General features: G+C 48.2%; 2 long non-coding RNA genes across 2 annotated transcripts in view; one reads left to right on the forward strand and one right to left on the reverse strand.

The window, feature by feature from the left end:
* Positions 1-17,405, forward strand: part of LOC308467554 — a 302,202-nt gene that overhangs the window by 229,077 nt on the left and 55,720 nt on the right. The gene's annotated exons all lie outside the window — the stretch shown is intronic.
* On the reverse strand, positions 11,103-16,945 carry LOC308467578. The gene is made up of 2 exons (XR_013981234.1): positions 16,823-16,945; positions 11,103-11,513 (listed from the first exon to the last, which is right to left on the reverse strand). It is a non-coding gene; the product is annotated as an uncharacterized lncRNA (long non-coding RNA).

Below are 17,405 nucleotides of genomic sequence, written 5' to 3' on the forward strand. Positions count from 1 at the left end.
TGAAAGGGTATGGGTCATGGGTAGGCAAACTTAAGGCCTGGGGGCTGGATCCGGCCCAATCGCCTTCTCAATCCGGCCCGCAGACGGTCCGGAAATCAGTGTGATTTTACACAAGTAGAATGTGTCCTTTTATTTAAAACGCATCTCTAGGTTATTTGTGGGGCATAGGAATTCGTTCATTTTTACCCCAAAAAATATAGTCCGGCCCCCCACAAGGTCTGAGGGACAGTGGACCGGCCCCCTGCTGGAAAAGAAATGCTGACCCCTGGTATAGGATGTCAGTCAGGTCAACCAAAGGCCTGGTTCGAACCTTCTGGTCCCAGAGGTTTCCATGTGTCCTCGTTTTCCAGGACATATCCTTTTCTGGGGTAAAATCTCCTTCTGGGTGGATTGCTTTTAAAAAATTGCCAAAATGTCTCTGGCTATATTTTCCGGATGAGACAAAGACATAACTTGTGGCTTGAAGACTTGCTGCTCCTGGCTCTCTCAGAGACATATCATGGCTTCTATGTTGTTGTTGTTGTTGAGTCATTTCGTCGTGTCCGCCTCTTCGTGACCCCCTGGACCAGAGCACGCCAGGCCCTCCTGTCTTCCACTGCCTCCCGCAGTTTCGTCAAACTCATGCTGGTAGCTTCGAGAACACTGTCCCACCATCTCGTCCTCCGTCGTCCCCTTCTCCTTGTGCCCTCCATCTTTCCCAACATCAGGGTCTTTTCCAGGGAGTCTTCTCTTCTCATGAGGTGGCCAAAGTCTTGGAGCCTCAGCTTCAGGATCTGTCCTTCCAGTGAGCACTCAGGGCTGATTTCCTTCAGAATGGAGAGGTTTGATCTTCTTGCAGTCCATGGGACTCTCAAGAGTCTCCTCCAGCACCAGAATTCAAAAGCATCAATTCTTTGGTGATCAGCCTTCTTTTTTCCCCTTTTTCTTCGCAAACAATAAAACATCTATTGGTCTTAACACTAAAGACCCAACCTCCCGTCTATTCCATATTTCAGATTCATATTACTTTTTGCCAATACACACTTTTATCATAATTAAACATATTCTCAATAAATCTAATTTCTTATATCTACCTTGCAAGTATTACTGAAGTTCCTCGAATGCTGCAACAGAATTTAAACTACTATATTTATTTTTCAGATAATCTCTGAAAACCTCCCATTTTGAAACAAATTCCTGTTTTGATCAGCCTTCTTTATGGTCCAGCTCTCACTTCCATACATCACTACTGGGAAAACCATAGCTTTGAATATACAGACCTTTGTTGGCAAGGTGATGTCTCTGCTTTTAAAGATGCTATAGCCTATGTATATTAGGGGGTAATTAAAACGAGTCATCCTCTTTTTTGCTCTTCAAAATATGGCTGCCCTACGCCACGTCTTAACCACGGCAATCCCTCAAGACAGGATTAGCGAAAGGACTTAAACTGGGTTATCCCAATGTTTCTCCCTCCTGATCCACTTTCTGCAGCCGGGGAAATCTCCCTGAGGTCTCCTCCATGCTTCAATCTCATCCACTTTCCCTCTGAAGTGGCCTTAATTCCAGACAATCACCCACTAATTAGCTCATTTAACCAGCTTCCTTTATTGACGTGCATTACCCAAGCGCAGCGATAATTTTATTTATTTTTTCTAACAGTGAGATTGTATAACATTTCCTCTTTGGCTTCCCCTCCTATTTATTCTTTCATCTTTTACTTTATTTTTTTTTTAACGGATGCTTAATGCGAGCTATTAACGATCCTTTGTTTGTTTGAGTAAGCAGGGATCTGGGTTTGCGGATTCCTAAGGACAAACCTAGACAGCATCTTAAAAAGCAGAGACATCACCTTGATGACAAAGGTCCATATAGTTCAAGCTATGGTTTTCCCAGTAGTGATGTATGGAAGTGAGAGCTGGACCATCAAGAAGGCCGATCGTCGAAGAATTGATGCTTTTGAATTCTGGTGCTGGAGGAGACTCTTGAGAGTCCCATGGACTGCAAGAAGATCCAACCTCTCCATTCTTAAGGAAATCAGCCCTGAGTGCTCACTGGAAGGACAGATCCTGAAGCTGAGGCTCCAAGACTTTGGCCACCTCATGAGAAGAGAAGACTCCCTGGAAAAGACCCTGATGCTGGGAAAGATGGAGGGCACAAGGAGAAGGGGACGATGGAGGACGAGATGGTGGGTCAGTGTTCTCGAAGCTACCAGCATGAGTTTGACCAAACTGCGGGAGGCAGTGGAAGACAGGAGTGCCTGGCATGCTCTGGTCCAGGGGGTCACCAAGAGGCGGACACGACTAAACGACTAAACAACAACAACAAAGGGCATGCGAAGAGCCTGCCAGACTGGGCTCTAATATCACGTAGGTCACAGGCATAGGCAAACTCCGGCCCTCCAGATGTTTGGGACTACAATTCCCATCATCCCTGGCCACTGGTCCTGTTAGCTAGGAATGATGGGAATTGTAGTCCCAAACATCTGGACGGCTGGAGTTTACCTATGCCTGATGCAGGCTTATTCTTTTCACCATGGGCTGCAAGCTTTTCTACTCGCCTCAGCATGGATGTCAAAGGATGGCTATGTCTCGGTTCTCAGAACATTTTCCTGGCTACTCCATATAACACTGGTCCTGAAAGACCTACATTTCCGAGCACAATTCAAAGTGTTGGGGCAGACCTTGAAAGCCCTAAATGGCCCTGTATACCTGAAGGAGCTTCTCCACCCCCATTGTCCAGCCTGGACAATGAGGTCCAGTTCTGAGGGCCTTCTGTCAGTTCTGTCCCTGCAAGAAGTGAGGTTGCAGGGAACCAGGCAGAGGGCCTTCTTGCTGGTGGCGCCCGCCCTGTGGAACGCCCTCCCATCAGATGTCAAGGAAATAAACAACTACCTGACTCGTAGAAGACATCTGAAGGCAGCCCTGTTTAGGGAAGTTTTTAATGTTTGATGTTTCATCGTGGTTTTAATATATTCTGTTGTGAGCCATCCAGAGTGGCTGGGGAAACCCAGCCAGATGGGCGGGATATAAATTATTATTATTATTATTGGACGTGGGTGGCGTTGTGGGTTAAACCACAGAGCCTAGGACTTGCTGATCAGAAGGTCGGTGGTTTGAATCCCCGCAATGACGGGGTGAGCTCCCGTTGCTTGGTCCCTGCTCCTGCCAACCTAGCAGTTCGAAAGCACGTCAAAGTGCAAGTAGATCAATAGGTACCGCTCCGGCGGGAAGGTAAACGGCGTTTCCGTGCGCTGCTCTGGTTCGCCAGAAGCGGCTTAGTCCTGCTGGCCACATGACCCAGAAGCTGTACGCTGGCTCCCTCAGCCAGTAAAGCGAGATGAGCTCCGCAACCCCAGAGTCTGGCACCACTGGACCTAACGGTCAGGGGTCCCTTTACCTTTACCTATTATTACTAGGTCTCTGCTTCAACCCCCACCCCACCCCACTGACCTCTCCAGATAGGGCTGGGAGAGACTCTGCCCAAACCCCTAGAGCGCTGCTGTCAGTTAGTGCAGACGGCCCTAAACTAGGCTCAGCATAAGCCAGCTTCCTGTGTGGCTGTTTAAGCCAACCCTTTGTTCATAGTCATGTGGACTAGAACCTTGCTTCGTTTTAAAGGGAAATGTCGCTGCTTGGTGGTTGGGCCTGTGGCTTGCATGGAGAAGATATTATTATTATTAATTACTCCAGGCGTAGGTCTGCAATCAAACAGTAAACGACGTAATGTCAGCGAATTTAACTCTCTATTGAAAGAATCGAAAGGTCTGGCCCTGAAGAGGCACTTGCAAAGACCGAAGGACCCCAGTCTACATTAAATAGAGAGAGAATTTTCTTGCTCGCTGAGACGTTGGCTCTTCCCGTCGTTGCAGGAAGCAGAGAGGCTGGTTTAAAGAGTGAAGGGAGAAAGAGAGAGAGAGAGAGAGCTTTCTTTCTTGGCAAGAGACGGCTGGAAGCTTTTTGCGAAATCTCCCATCCAACTGGTTCCAAGGAAGCTCCTGACAGAACAGGGAGATTGATGAATCCCGCAGACAAGACAAAGAACTGCACTCTGTTCTACTCTGCTTAAGGACAGCTGCGGAAAAGGCAGTAAAACGGACACAGAGGGAAGACGGCAAGCTGTTTTATCGCTAGGAGCCCGCGGGCAAAAGAACCAGCTTTTGTTTTTAAAACTCCGCGGATGGGCAGGTTGTGCTTTCCGCAAAGCAGTGCGGATGTTTTCCTCTTGTTTTTGCAGCGTCCGCAGAATGCTTCGCTCCTCCACTAGAAAGAGGGGCGGTGGGTTTAACAGCCCCTTTCTTCTGAAATATTGTCTGGGGGACGGAATAAAGATGCGAAATCAAAATGATTTGCAAAGCAGGGCAAAACTGTTTCTCCCCATCTCTAATATTTCCCCATCTTAAACTCAGTTGTCAGACTGCATTTTTGAAGTCCTTGTGAAAATTCACCAGCAATTTTTTTTTAGAGAGGGTGTCTCCTAAATATTTACATGCCCTGTACAATTTTCCTTCCAAATAAACGTTTGTTGTTGTTTTTTTGCAAAGCAATTTCCTCCTAGATCATGGATTCCCCCATCTTATTTACATCAATCAAATGCACACATGGACCTGAATGTATGAATTTTGTACCCATTCGTTCCCTGGAGAGCTGCGTTGCAAAATTCATAGAATTGTAGAATTGCAAAATTGTAGAGGGGAAACCACGGGTCATTTAGTCCAACCCCCTGCAGCAATAATAATGATAATGATAATGATAATGATAATGATAATGATAATGATAATGATAATGATAATAATAATAATAATAATAATAATAATAATAAATTTATTATTTATACCCCGCCCATCTGGCTGGGTTTCTCCAGCCACTCTGGGCGGCTTCCAACAGAATATTAAAATACAATAGCCTATTAAACATTAAAAGCTTCCCTGAACAGGGCTGCCTTCAGATGTCTTCTAAAAGTCTTCTGAAATGCAGGAATCGCAGCCAAAGAATCTCCGATAGAAGAACAAATTGTTAAAGGTGACTGTGCTTTGGGTTCACAGACTAGCTAAGATTCCTGCATTGCAGAGGATTTCACCCTTCCAACTCTACAATTCTGCGATTCTTCCGGAAAACGCAAATGAGGTGGGTTTGTTTTGAAGGCAAACGGAATTGAATCCTCTCCCGTCTCTAGCAGGGTGGTGGGAAATCTATCTCCCTGTGCTTTTAGTCAGAGTTATTGACCTGATGCTGAAAGCAACACGCTTGTTTAAAGACCACTTAGTTCACAGCAGGGGTGAGATTCGAACCAGGAACTTGCTTAGCCATTTTTATTTTTATTTATTGAATTTATATACTGGTCTATACCCAGAAGGGACGCGGGTGGCGCTGTGGGTTAAACCACAGAGCCTAGGACTTGCCGATCAGAAGGTCAGCGGTTCGAATCCCCGCAACGGGGTGAGCTCCCGTTGCTCTGTCGCTGCTCCTGCCAACCTAGCAGTTCAAAAGCACGTCAAAGTGCAAGTAGATAAATAGGTACTGCTCTGACGGGAAGGTAAACGGCGTTTCCGTGCGCTGCTCTGGTTCGCCGGAAGCGGCTTAGTCCTGCTGGCCACATGACCCAGAAGCTGTACGCCGGCTCCCTCGGCCAATAAAGCGAGATGAGCGCCGCAACCCCAGAGTCGGCCACGACTGGACCTAATGGTCAGGGGTCCCTTTACCTTTTATACCCAGAGGTCTCAGAGCAGTTCACAGAAAAGATCACAATATATAAAATCAAAACAATAACCCCCCCCAAAAAAACCCAGCCACATTTTAAAAGGGTATAGGGATGTCAATCAGATCAACCAAAGGCCTGGTTGAAAAGGAGCGTTTTCGCCTGGCATCTAAAGGTGTGTAATGAAGGCACCAGGCGAACTTCCCTGGGGAGAGCATTCCACAGACAGGGAGCCACCGCAAAGAAGGCCCTGTTCTCGTGTTGCCACCCTCCACACCTCTCGAGGAAGAGGCACACGAAGGAAGTCCTCAGAAGATGATCTCAGGGTCCGGGTAGGTTCATATGGAAAGAGGTGGTCTTTGGGGTATTGCGGTCCTGAACCGTTTAAGGCTTTGTAGGTCAAAAACCAGCACTTTGAATTGGGCCATCACACTACCTTTCCTGCATCTTCTATTTGGGGTATTCGTTGTTTTTAATATTCTGTTGGGAGCCGGCCAGAGTGGCTGGGGAAACCCAGCCGGATGGGCGGGGTATAAATAAAAAATTATTATCGTAATTATTATTGTTGTTGTTGCGTTTCGCCTCCAAAGAACTCAAGGTGGCGTGTTCAGATAGCCACCCCCCCTTCCCCATTTTATTCCCACAATGACCTTGTAAGGTAAGTCAGGCTGAGAGAAAATTGAGAGATTGTAACCATAGTTTTCCCACAAGTCCCATCCCATGGGCAGGCAAACTAAAGCCCGGGGGCCGGATCCGGACTAATCGCCTTCTCAATCCGGCCCGTGGACGGTCCGGGAATCAGCGTGTTTTTACATTACGAGAATGTGTCCTTTTATTTAAACTGCATCTCTGGGTTATTTGTGGGGCCTGCCTGGTGTTTTTACATGAGCAGAATGTGTGCTTTTATTTAAACTGCATCTCTGGGTTATTTGTGGCGCCTGCCTGGTGTTTTTACATGAGTAGAATGTGTGCTTTTATTTAAAATGCATCTCTGGGTTATTTGAGGGGCATAGGAATTCGTTCATTCCCCCCCCCCAAAAAATATAGTCTGCCCCCCCCCCAGGGTCTGAGGGACAGTGGACCGGACCGCTGCTGGAAAAGTTTGCTGATGGCCTAGCCCAATGCTCTCACCACTATGCCGCACCACCCAACCAGATTTCCTGACCACTTGATCAGTTAATAGCTTGGCTGTTGATATTGCTTCAAACAAAATGGTGGTGGTGGGGTCTCATTTGATTCTGCATCTTCGGGCCACTGAAAACATAATTGGGTTGTTTTGCTTTTTTAAAAAAGGCTGTTGGTTTTTAAAAATAAAGGTGATTTTACAAAGGCTATTTATTCATAAAGGGTGTTTTTAGGCTTCGCTGCCAGCCGCAGACAAGCAAGTGGCAGTGTCACTTTCTAGAGACAGAGTTTGTCTTGCTGTCAAGCCTTCTATATTGGATTGCCAGGTATGTGATTGCTACTCCACAAAAACCAACGAGCTCTCCACAATTTTGGTGTAGGTGTGATTGCAGAGTGCTGTGTCCACTCAGAAGCAATAAGATGAACATCCATGGCCAATCTTCTGTGCCAAATAAGGTGTGATCTATTCAACAAAGGGCCGTATAGTTAAAGCTATGGTTTTCCCAGTAGTGATGTACGGAAGTGAGAGGTGGACCACGAAGAAGGCTGATCACCGAAGAATGGATGCTTTTGAATTCTGGCGCTGGAGGAGACTCTTGAGAGTCCCATGGACTGCAAGAAGATCAAACCTCTCCATTCTGAAGGAAATCAGCCCTGAGTGCTCACTGGAAGGACTGATCCTGAAGCTGAGGCTCCAAGACTTTGGCCATCTCATGAGAAGAGAAGACTCCCTGGAAAAGACCCTGATGTTGGGAAAGATGGAGGGCACAAGGAGAAGGGGACGACAGAGGACGAGATGGTGGGACAGTGTTCTCAAAGCTACCAGCATGAGTTTGACCAAACTGCGGGAGGCAGTGGAAGACAGGAGTGCCTGGCGTGCTCTGGTCCAGGGGGTCACCAAGAGTCGGACAGACTAAACAACAACAACATTCAACCCTGTGTTAAAAAGGTAAAAGGACCCTTGTCTGTTAGGTCCAGTTGTGGATGACTTTGGGGTTGCGGCACTCATCTCACTTTATTGGCTGAGGGAGCTGGCGTACAGCTTCCGGGTCATGTGGCCAGCATGACTAAGCCGCTTCTGGCGAACCAGAGCAGTGCACGGAAACACCGTTTGCCTTCCCACCGGAGCGGTACCTATTTATCTATTTTCACTTTTGATGTGCTTTAGAACTGCTAGGTTGGCAGGAGCAGGGACCAAGAAGTGAGGTTACAGGGAACCAGGCAGAGGGCCTTCTCAGTGGTGGCACCTGCCCTGTGGAACGTCCTCCCATCAGATGTCAAGGAAATAAACAAAGATCTGACTTTTAGAAGACATCTGCCTGGTTCCCTGTAACCTCACTTCTCGCAGGGAGGGAACCGCCAGAAGGCCCTTCGGAGCTGGACCTCAGTGTCCGGGCAGAACGATGGGGGTGGAGACGCTCCTTCAGGTATGATCTGAGTGCTATTCCACACCCTGGCAAATCCCCTCTTTCTATCCCGTTACAAGAACGTGCCGGTATCCCACGAACCAAACCCTTCCCTCTCAGAGGTTGGAATGCTTGTGAACCTTCTGTGTCACCCATCAAGCAGCTTGGTCAGCCGAGCCGATGGCCTGGTCATTTCTCAAACCCGGTTTCCGGTGGGACGTGGTACTAGCAGGCCCCGGACACCGATTCGTTGCTTTCAGCGGGGGGAAACGGTTTGATCCCGGAGCTAAACTGCCCTTTTACAAACACGCAGGCTGTTCCTTTTGTTAAAAGCTCTGCAAATGGCTGCGTAATTTGGGAATGGGGGGGGGGAGAGAAACAAATGTTGTTGTTGTAGTTGTTTAGTCGTTTAGTTGTGTCCGCCTCTTCGTGACCCCCTGGACCAGAGCACGGCAGGCACTCCTGTCTTCCACTGCCTCCCACAGTTTGGTCAAACTCATGCTGGTAGCTTCGAGAACACTGTCCCACCATCTCGTCCTCTGTCGTCCCCTTCTCCTTGCACCCTCCATCCTTCCCAACATCAGGGTCTTTCCCAGGGAGTCTTCTCTTCTCCTGAGGTGGCCAAAGTCTTGGAGCCTCAGCTTCAGGACCTGTCCTTCCAGTGAGCCCTCAGGGCTGATTTCCTTCCGAATGGAGAGGTTTGATCTTCTTGCAGTCCATGGGACTCTCAAGAGTCTCCTCCAGCACCAGAGAAACAAATAAGCAGGCGTTTTGAAACGCGGCAGCTTCGCTGATACCTCTCTTTGCCACCTGCCACCCCCCTGCTGGCTGTGTTGTCAAGATGCCTTCTCATGGCTGGGGTGTCTCAACAGGATGCTATTTTTAATTGCTCCCTGCCTGCCACGCCACAACACTTTTATTATGCACCGAGGTGCTGTTGTGGCTGCAGGGGAGGAGGCGTGGTCGAGTCAGGAGCAACTCGTTTCCCAGACGAGAGAGCGAGTGTCGAGGCTCAGACCTCTGAACAATAACCAGATTGACAGCTGACACTCAGATTCTCCACCCCCCTGCCAGAACGAAGCTTCAGGGTGACATTTGGTAGTAGATCAACTCCCCACTGCGCCAAAGATTTTTCTCATAGGAAGCTTGAAGAATTTTATAAATGTGCCAGCCAGTGCTATTTTTCTAGAAAATAAAAATATATATAATAAAATATATTTATTAGATACTATCCTTCCTTCCTCATGTTTGTGAGATCGGCATAGTGCTATCCCTTTGCAGCTGAAAGGGGAAGCTTAGACAGGCTGTCACCTCCAAAATATAGGACATAGGTCTTCAACCAGTGAGGGCCAGTACAGTCCATAATGTCTTGGAGCTTTCGGGGTGCAATTATCTATTCTATTGGAACTTGTTGTCCTTGTCCATGGAGTTTTTTAATGACGGTGAAAGAGGAGAGTGCAAAATATGGTCTGAAGCTCAACATCAAAAAACTAAGACCATGGCCACTGGGCCCATCACCTCCTGGCAAACAGAAGGGGAAGAAATGGAGGCAGTGAGAGATTTTACTTTCTTGGGCTCCATGATCACTGCAGATGGTGACGGCAGCCACGAAATTAAGAGACGCCTGCTTCTTGGGAGAAAAGCAATGACAAACCTAGACAGCATCTTAAAAAGCAGAGACATCTCCTTGCCAACAAAGGTCCGTATAGTAAAAGCTATGGTTTTCCCAGTAGTGATGTATGGAAGTGAGAGCTGGACCATAAAGACGGCTGATCGCCAGAGAATGGATGCTTTTGAATTCTGGTGCTGGAGGAGAGTCCCATGGACTGCAAGAAGATCAAACCTCTCCATTCTTAAGGAAATCGGCCCTGAGTGCTCACTGGAAGGACAGATCCTGAAACTGAGGCTCCAATACTTTGGCCACCTCATGAGAAGGGAAGCCTCCCTGGAAAAGACCCTGGTGTTGGGAAAGATGGTGGGCACAAGGAGAAGGGGACGACAGAGGATGAGATGGTGGGACAGTGTTCTCGAAGCTACCAGCATGAGTTTGACCAAACTGCGGGAGGCAGTGGAAGACAGGAGGGCCTGGCGTGCTCTGGTCCAGGGGGTCAGGAAGAATCGGACACGACTAAAAAACGACTAAACAACAACAACAACAATTGGAACTTGAGGTCCATAGAAGTAGTGAGTATCCACAGCAAGGCAGGACCCTGGACAGCTCCTTAGTATAGTGGAGCTTGAGAAGATGTCTCAGCAAAGGCAGAGCCTAGGTGTATCGCAGCAAAGCTCAGGCTGATCAGACCAAAGGAGCCCCCGCTTTCCTGTCTGGACTAGGACTATGCTCTTCTGATCAGATGCTCACCCCATCAATTCTCACAAGCGCTGCAGAAGAATGGCAACGCCCATTTTCAAAAATAAGATACATATTTCCTTTTATATATACAGTGGACGCTCGGGTTGCGAACGTGATCCGTGTGAGAAGCACGTTCGCAACCCGAAGCACCGTGCGTGCACACGCGCAGGTCATGATTCGGCGCTACTGCGCATGTGCAAAGTGAGATTTAGCGCTTCTGCGCATGTGCAAGCGCCGAAACCTGGAAGTACAGTGGTACCTCGGGTTAAGAACTTAATTTGTTCCGGAGGTCCGTTCTTAACCTGAAACTGTTCTTAACTTGAGGTACCACTTTAGCTAATGGGGCCTCCCGCTGCCGCCGCACGATTTCTGTTCTCATCCTGAAGCAAAGTTCTTAACCCGAGGTAATATTTCTGGGTTAGCGGAGTCTGTAACCTGAAGCGTCTGTAACCCGAGGTACCACTGTCACCAGTTCCAGTACTACTGGGTTCGGTGCAGTGCGCAACCCGAAATCGCACAACCCGAAGTGTCTGTAACCCGAGGTGTGACTGTATATAAAATAATTTTTATGGGTTTTGCAATTTAGTTTTACATTCACAAAAAGAAAAAAAGAAAATAAGAATTTATAGAATTCTCCGAATTCTCAGACTTCCATCCTCCCTTCTCTGAGGGTCCTCTAGTAACCATGTTCACTGCATATCAAATTATCCTCCATTTAGCCACAAATCTCTGTTTTCTCCTATAGTTCTTTTCACATTGCAAGCATTATTTCAATCCTGCTAACGTTTTTAACTGTTTGCAGTGTTCTGTCAAATATATTACAATTTTCCCCCAGTCTTTATTGAATTTTTTATTGTCCTGATTCCTGATTTTCCCCAGTCATTTTGACCATCTCAGCATAGTCCATCATTCCAAATTCCTCGATTTCTGGGAATGGAGTTGAGAGATGACCTAACCTGGGGAGAAAACAGCAAAGACCTGATGAAGAGAGCACAGAAGAGGTTATATTTTCTGAGAATCCTCCAGAAAAACAATCTCTCAGTGGACATGTTGATGGCATTTTACCATTGCACTGTGGAGAGCGTACTAACTTATGGTCTCTGTGTGTGGTTTGGGAGCTGCACGGCCAGGGAAAAGACAATGCTGTCCAGGGTTGTAAAGACTGCAGAGAGAATAACTGGGTGCACTCTTCCCACCTTGGATCAAATCTATGCTTCCAGGTGCCACAAGAAAGCTGCAGAGATAGCGCAGGATAGTGCGCACCCCGGAAATGATCTCTTTCAGCTTCTGCCTTCTGGAAGAAGGTATAGGGTTATAAAGGCCAGGACTAGCCGCCTGAGAAACAGTTTCTACACAAATGCAATTCTGGTTCTAAACACAGCATAAGGGGTCTCTATAGTACAGTGGTGCCCCGCAAGACGAATGCCTCGCAAGACGGAAAACCCGCTAGATGAAAGGGTTTTCCGTTTTTGAGTTGCTTCGCAGGACGAATTTCCCTATGGGCTTGCTTCGCAAGACGAAAATGTCTTGCGAGTCTTGAGGTTTTTTTTTTCGCTTCCCCCCCCCTTTATCTAATCTGCTAAGCCTTTAATAGCCTTTTAGCAGCTAATCTGCTAAGCCTTTAAGCCTTTAATAGCCGCTAAACCGCTAATAGCGCTAATCCGTTAAGCCGCTAATAGGGTTGCTTCGCAAGACGAAAAAACCGCTAGACGAAGACTCTTGCGGAACGGATTAATTTCGTCTTGCGAGGCACCACTGTATAGTGTATTTTAAAATGGGGTTTCAGAGTTTTTAGGGGTTTTTGAATGTTTTATGTAGTTTTTCAATTTCTTTGTTCTGCATGGGACAATGACAATAAAGATATTGTATATCGTTTTACTGTCCAATCTTCTCTTGTAGGTATTGTGTCGTCCTTCCATCTTTTGGCTAAGAGCATCTTAGCACCTGTAATTCCTAATAAAAAGGCTTCTGGTTTCTTTACAAAAGTTGTTTTGAACATTTTTTAAAGCTCATTATATATCATCTTTCTTGCCTTACAGGCCCACCTCATATGACAAAAGGTGCCCACATTTTTTCCCGGCCAACCACATGCTCGTTCCTTTCTCCTGCCCCCTTTGTGTAAGCTGTCTTGGGGAAATAAATCAAATTAAATAATAATGGGATGAATCAACCATTCCTGACAATCAAGGGCTTGTTCTCCTAAATACAAAACTCACTAAGTTTGTGTAGAGAGGAAATGAAGGTGAAAACAAAATTAGCACTGAGGAGGCTCATCTGTTTTTTTTGTTTTTCCTCCCCCTCCCAGGGAGCAAACCTGAGATGATGATCACTGCTAATTAGAAAATGGGCAGCTGCCAGTTCCTCTCATCCTGACATCTCATCCCGCCACCTTGTCGCAAGTGACGTCATTCGCCCATCCATCCCTTTGGAGCCCATGATGGCTTGCCAGCCAACTCTCCGGAGTGGGTGGGGGTGTTAAGAAGACTCCCCCAGAGACAAAGCAGAGGGGGTCGTGCTCCTCTTTTCAAGCCAGCCAGAGGAGCGCTCACAGGGAGCAGCCCTCGGTGACTCACGCAGCGTTCACACAAGCACACAAGCACTTAAGGGCTACCAGCCTCTGAAAGTTCATTAACTCTGGACACAGGTGCAGCGCTTAGAAAAGGGTGACGGTTTGGATGTTCCTGATCTGCGTTCATTTCCCTTCCTGTTTTCTTCCAGTTATTATAATCGTGTTGGCTGCTTTCTCTGGTCTCCCGGCTTTATTTAAGCCATTCCATTAGGCTAGCTTAGGGACGCGAGTGGCGCTGTGGGTTAAACCACAGAGCCTAGGACTTGCTGATCAGAAGGTTGCGGTTCGAATCCCCGCAATGATGGGGTGAGCTCCAGTTGCTCGGTCCCTGCTCCTGCCAACCTAGCAGTTCGAAAGCACGTCAAAGTGCAAGTAGATAAATAGGTACCGCTCTGGCGGGAAGGTAAGCGGTGTTTCCGTGCGCTGCTCTGGTTCGCCAGAAGCGGCTTAGTCCTGCTGGCCACATGACCCGGAAGCTGTACGCCGGTTCCCTCGGCCAGTAAAGCGAGATGAGCGCCGCAACCCCAGAGTCGGCCACGACTGGACCTAACGGTCAGGGGTCCCTTTACCTTTACCTATTAGGCTAGCTTATTCACATTGCTTCACCTATTGTTGTACAGGCTGGCTTCTTGCTTTCATTTTTTGAACTTTTCGATCCGGTGATTCCTTACCGCACTCTGATCTGTGGTACCCAACTTCACGTTTGTGGGGAAGTGTAGCCGAAATCTTATTCCTCCTTCTCCTCTCCCTACATGCAGGGCTCGAAGAACTATTCAGCGAAATAGGTAGGTAAAAAATGTAAAGGACCCCTGGACGGTTAAGTCCAGTCAAAGGCGACTGTGGGGTTGCGGTGCTCATCTCGCCCCAAATGCAGGTTTTGTTTCGTTTTCGAAAAAACAAAATTTTGTTTCACGGGTTATTGCTGTTTACATTTTGAACTGGAGGCATATGGGGGCACTAACATACAATACATCTCAGGGCCTCTAAAGGTCTTAATCCAGCCCTGCCTCCATGAATTTGTCTTTTAAAGCCATCTAGGACGGTGACCGTTGTTCCACAGTTCCATCTTGAGTGTTACAGGATGAAAGAAAGAATACCAAGTGCTCTATAAGAGCAAATCCTCACAAATTCCAAAGTTTCTTCTCTCCCTTTAGGTCAGGCATAGGCAAACTCGGCCCTCCAGATGTTTTGGGACTGCAATTCCCATCATCCCTGACCACTGGTCCTGTTAGCTAGGGATCATGGGAGTTGTAGGCCAAAAAAGCATCTGGAGGGCCTATGCCAACTTCAAGTCTTCCTTCGCCTTCTCGGATGGTCACCAGAACTCTGTAGGTTCCTCTCTGTCCACCTTCCCCAGATTTTCATTTGCGAGTTTCTATTCTCAAAGAGTGGAGATGTTTTGTCATAAATAAATAAATTAAAAACACAACCCCCAGTGGATGTCGGCAGTGTGGGAGCAATTAATCATCCCGTTTTTCAATTACCGTGTGCTTTAAATAACGCCGGCGGCGATCGAGAGGCTTATATTTAAAGGCTCGCGTTGACTTCGGAGGCGCCTCTGAGGCTGCTCCTCTCCTCACGAAATCAACACCTAATTCCTGGCTCGGGGCGCCGCCTCGCTCTGCGGCGAAGGCGAACAGCCATCCCTTCCAGCTTCGAAACCCAGAATAGCTCCACGCATGGCTGTACATCTGCGATTCTCCATATGGACTAGCACCATGCCCATCTGCCTGGCAACATGTTCCCTCGTTCGCTCTCCTCCCAGCCGGCCTTGGCTGGGCTTCCCCAGGGAGGGTGGGAGAGAAGGAGCGTCGCTTGCCCAGACTCTGAATTCGGCAACGGAAAGAAATAAATGTGGCCGTTCTTGGTTTGGGGAAGAGAAGGAAGACCTCTCTCCAGCAGTATGGTCATAGGTAAAGGTAAAGGGACCCCTGACTATTAGGTCCAGTCATGGCCGACTCTGGGGTTGCGGCGCTCATCTTGCTTTATTGGCCGAGGGAGCCGGCGTACAGCTTCTGGGTCATGTGGCCAGCAGGACTAAGCCACTTCTGGCGAACCAGAGCAGCGCACGGAAACGCCGTTTACCTTCCTGCCGGAGTGGTACCTATTTATCTACTTGCACTTTGACGTGCTTTCAAACTGCTAGGTTGGCAGGGGCAGGGACCAAGCAACGGGAGCTCACCCCGTCATCGCGGGGATTCGAACCGCAACCTTCTGATCAGCAAGTCCTAGGCTCTGTGGTTTAACCCACAGCGCCACCCGCGTCCCATTTGAGACTCCTTAGGGTAGTGATAAAGCGGGATATCAAATCCAAACTCTTCTTCTTACATATCTTCAGGCACCAGGAAAAAACCTTTCGCTATAGCCTTGGGCTGCTTAGCATTCTACGGCATTTTAAATGTGTTTTGTGGGAAGGGGGGGCGCGATGCTGGTTTCTTTCATTTGATTGCGTGTTTTGTGTTGCCATTTTGTTTTTTCCATGCCGCGACCCACCCTGCCACCTTCGGCAGGTGTGCAAATCTAATACAGTGGTACCTCTGGTTACAAACTTAATTTCTTCCGGAGCTCCGTTCTCAACTCGAAACCGTTCTTAACCCGAGGCTCGCATTCGCCAATGGGTCCACCTCTGGCGCGCGATTTCCACCCACATCCCGGGGCAAAGTTCGCAACCAGGTGCACTGACTTCTGGGTTAGCGGAGCTCGTAACCCGAAGCGTTTGCAAGGAGGACGGTTCGTATTACTGTAAGTAATCATCTGGTTAGGGACGCGGGTGGCGCTGTGGTCTAAACCACAGAGCCTAGGACTTGCCGATCAGAAGGCCGGCGGTTCAAATATCCGCAACAGGGTGAGTTCCCGTTGCTTGGTCCCTGCTCCTGCCCACCTAGCAGTTCGAAAGCACACCAGTGCAAGTAGATAAATAGGTGGGAAGGTAAATGGCGTTTCCGTGCGCTGCTCTGGTTTCGCCAGAAGTGGCTTAGTCCTGCTGGCCGCATGACCCGGAAGCTGTCTGCGGACAAACGCTGGCTCCCTCGGCCTATAGAGCGAGATGAGCGCAGAACCCCAGAGTCGTCCGCAACTGGACCTAACGGTCAGGGGTCCCTTACCTTTAATCATCTCGTTGGCCACTGTGAGAACAGGGTTTTGGGCTGGACCGGCCCCCTTCTGGCTTGATCCCGCAAAGCTTCTCCGACTTTGCCTGCGTCCTTCACTCTCCTTTGTGGCAGCACATTGTACAACTCCTCACCTTCAACACTGGGGGGGTGGTGGTGGTGGAATCAGATCAAATGATATTTTGATTATTATTTCGGTCAGGCCCAAAAAGAGGAGAAGGCAAAGTTGCATCCCGTTGCTTAGCAACACATCCCAGGGCCTAGAGGCTTTTCAGACCTCCCATTCGTTGCTTTTGATGTTTAGTTGGTGGGAAATATTGGAGGGGGGGGAGAGGAGGAGGTCGCGTACGTGAGGGGAGGCAGAAAGGTCCATCAGGAGGTAAGCATGTCTTGAGACTTGGAGAGAGATTCCTGTCCTTGCTGAACAGCTTTCCTGAACCCCTGTCTTCATCATTCCCACCGCACTCCTCTCAAACTTTTATTGGGTTCAATTCTGTCCCCATTCCCAATGAGGTGTTAATAGGACCCTCCAATAACAGGAGGGGGGGGAGCTTTTGGGATATGCTCAAACTTCCTGACAACTCACCTTCATTTTTTTCTTTTCGTAGGATCATACAAGGCGTGACCGGGAAGTTCGGTGAAACCGGACAGCGAGAAATATCCGAACATACAATTGGCATCGGAAACCCACAAAATGCTCACAATTGTGTACAGAGGTGAAGCCGTAACTCAAAAGACAGCATACGACTGATTTAAGCATTTATGTGGAGGGCGGCAAACCATCAAAGACGACCCTCAGTCTGGCAGACCGTCGGCAAGCAGACCGTCGGCAAATGTCGACGGAGTCCGCTTGTTATTGATGTGGGATCGGCGTTTGTCCATCCAAATGATGGCGGAAGAATTGCATATTCTGTGCGAAACCGTTCCTGAGGTTCCTGAGTTGTCCCACCCTCCATATTCTGATCTGACGTCACCGGATTTCTTTCTGTATCCGGACTGAAAGAGCACAGATTTCCCCAACATTTCACACGTCCAAGCCGCTGCGACGAGGGAACTGGAAGCAGCACGGAAAGAGGACTTCTACAGAAGTTTCCAACAGTTCTACGAATGTTGACAACGGTGCGTTGTATCAGAAGAGGCCTACTTTGAAGGCCTGTTGTCACGGTCTG

Source organism: Podarcis pityusensis, assembly GCF_964106645.2.
Source record: "Podarcis pityusensis genome assembly, chromosome: 18".
Taxonomy (NCBI): domain Eukaryota; kingdom Metazoa; phylum Chordata; class Lepidosauria; order Squamata; family Lacertidae; genus Podarcis; species Podarcis pityusensis.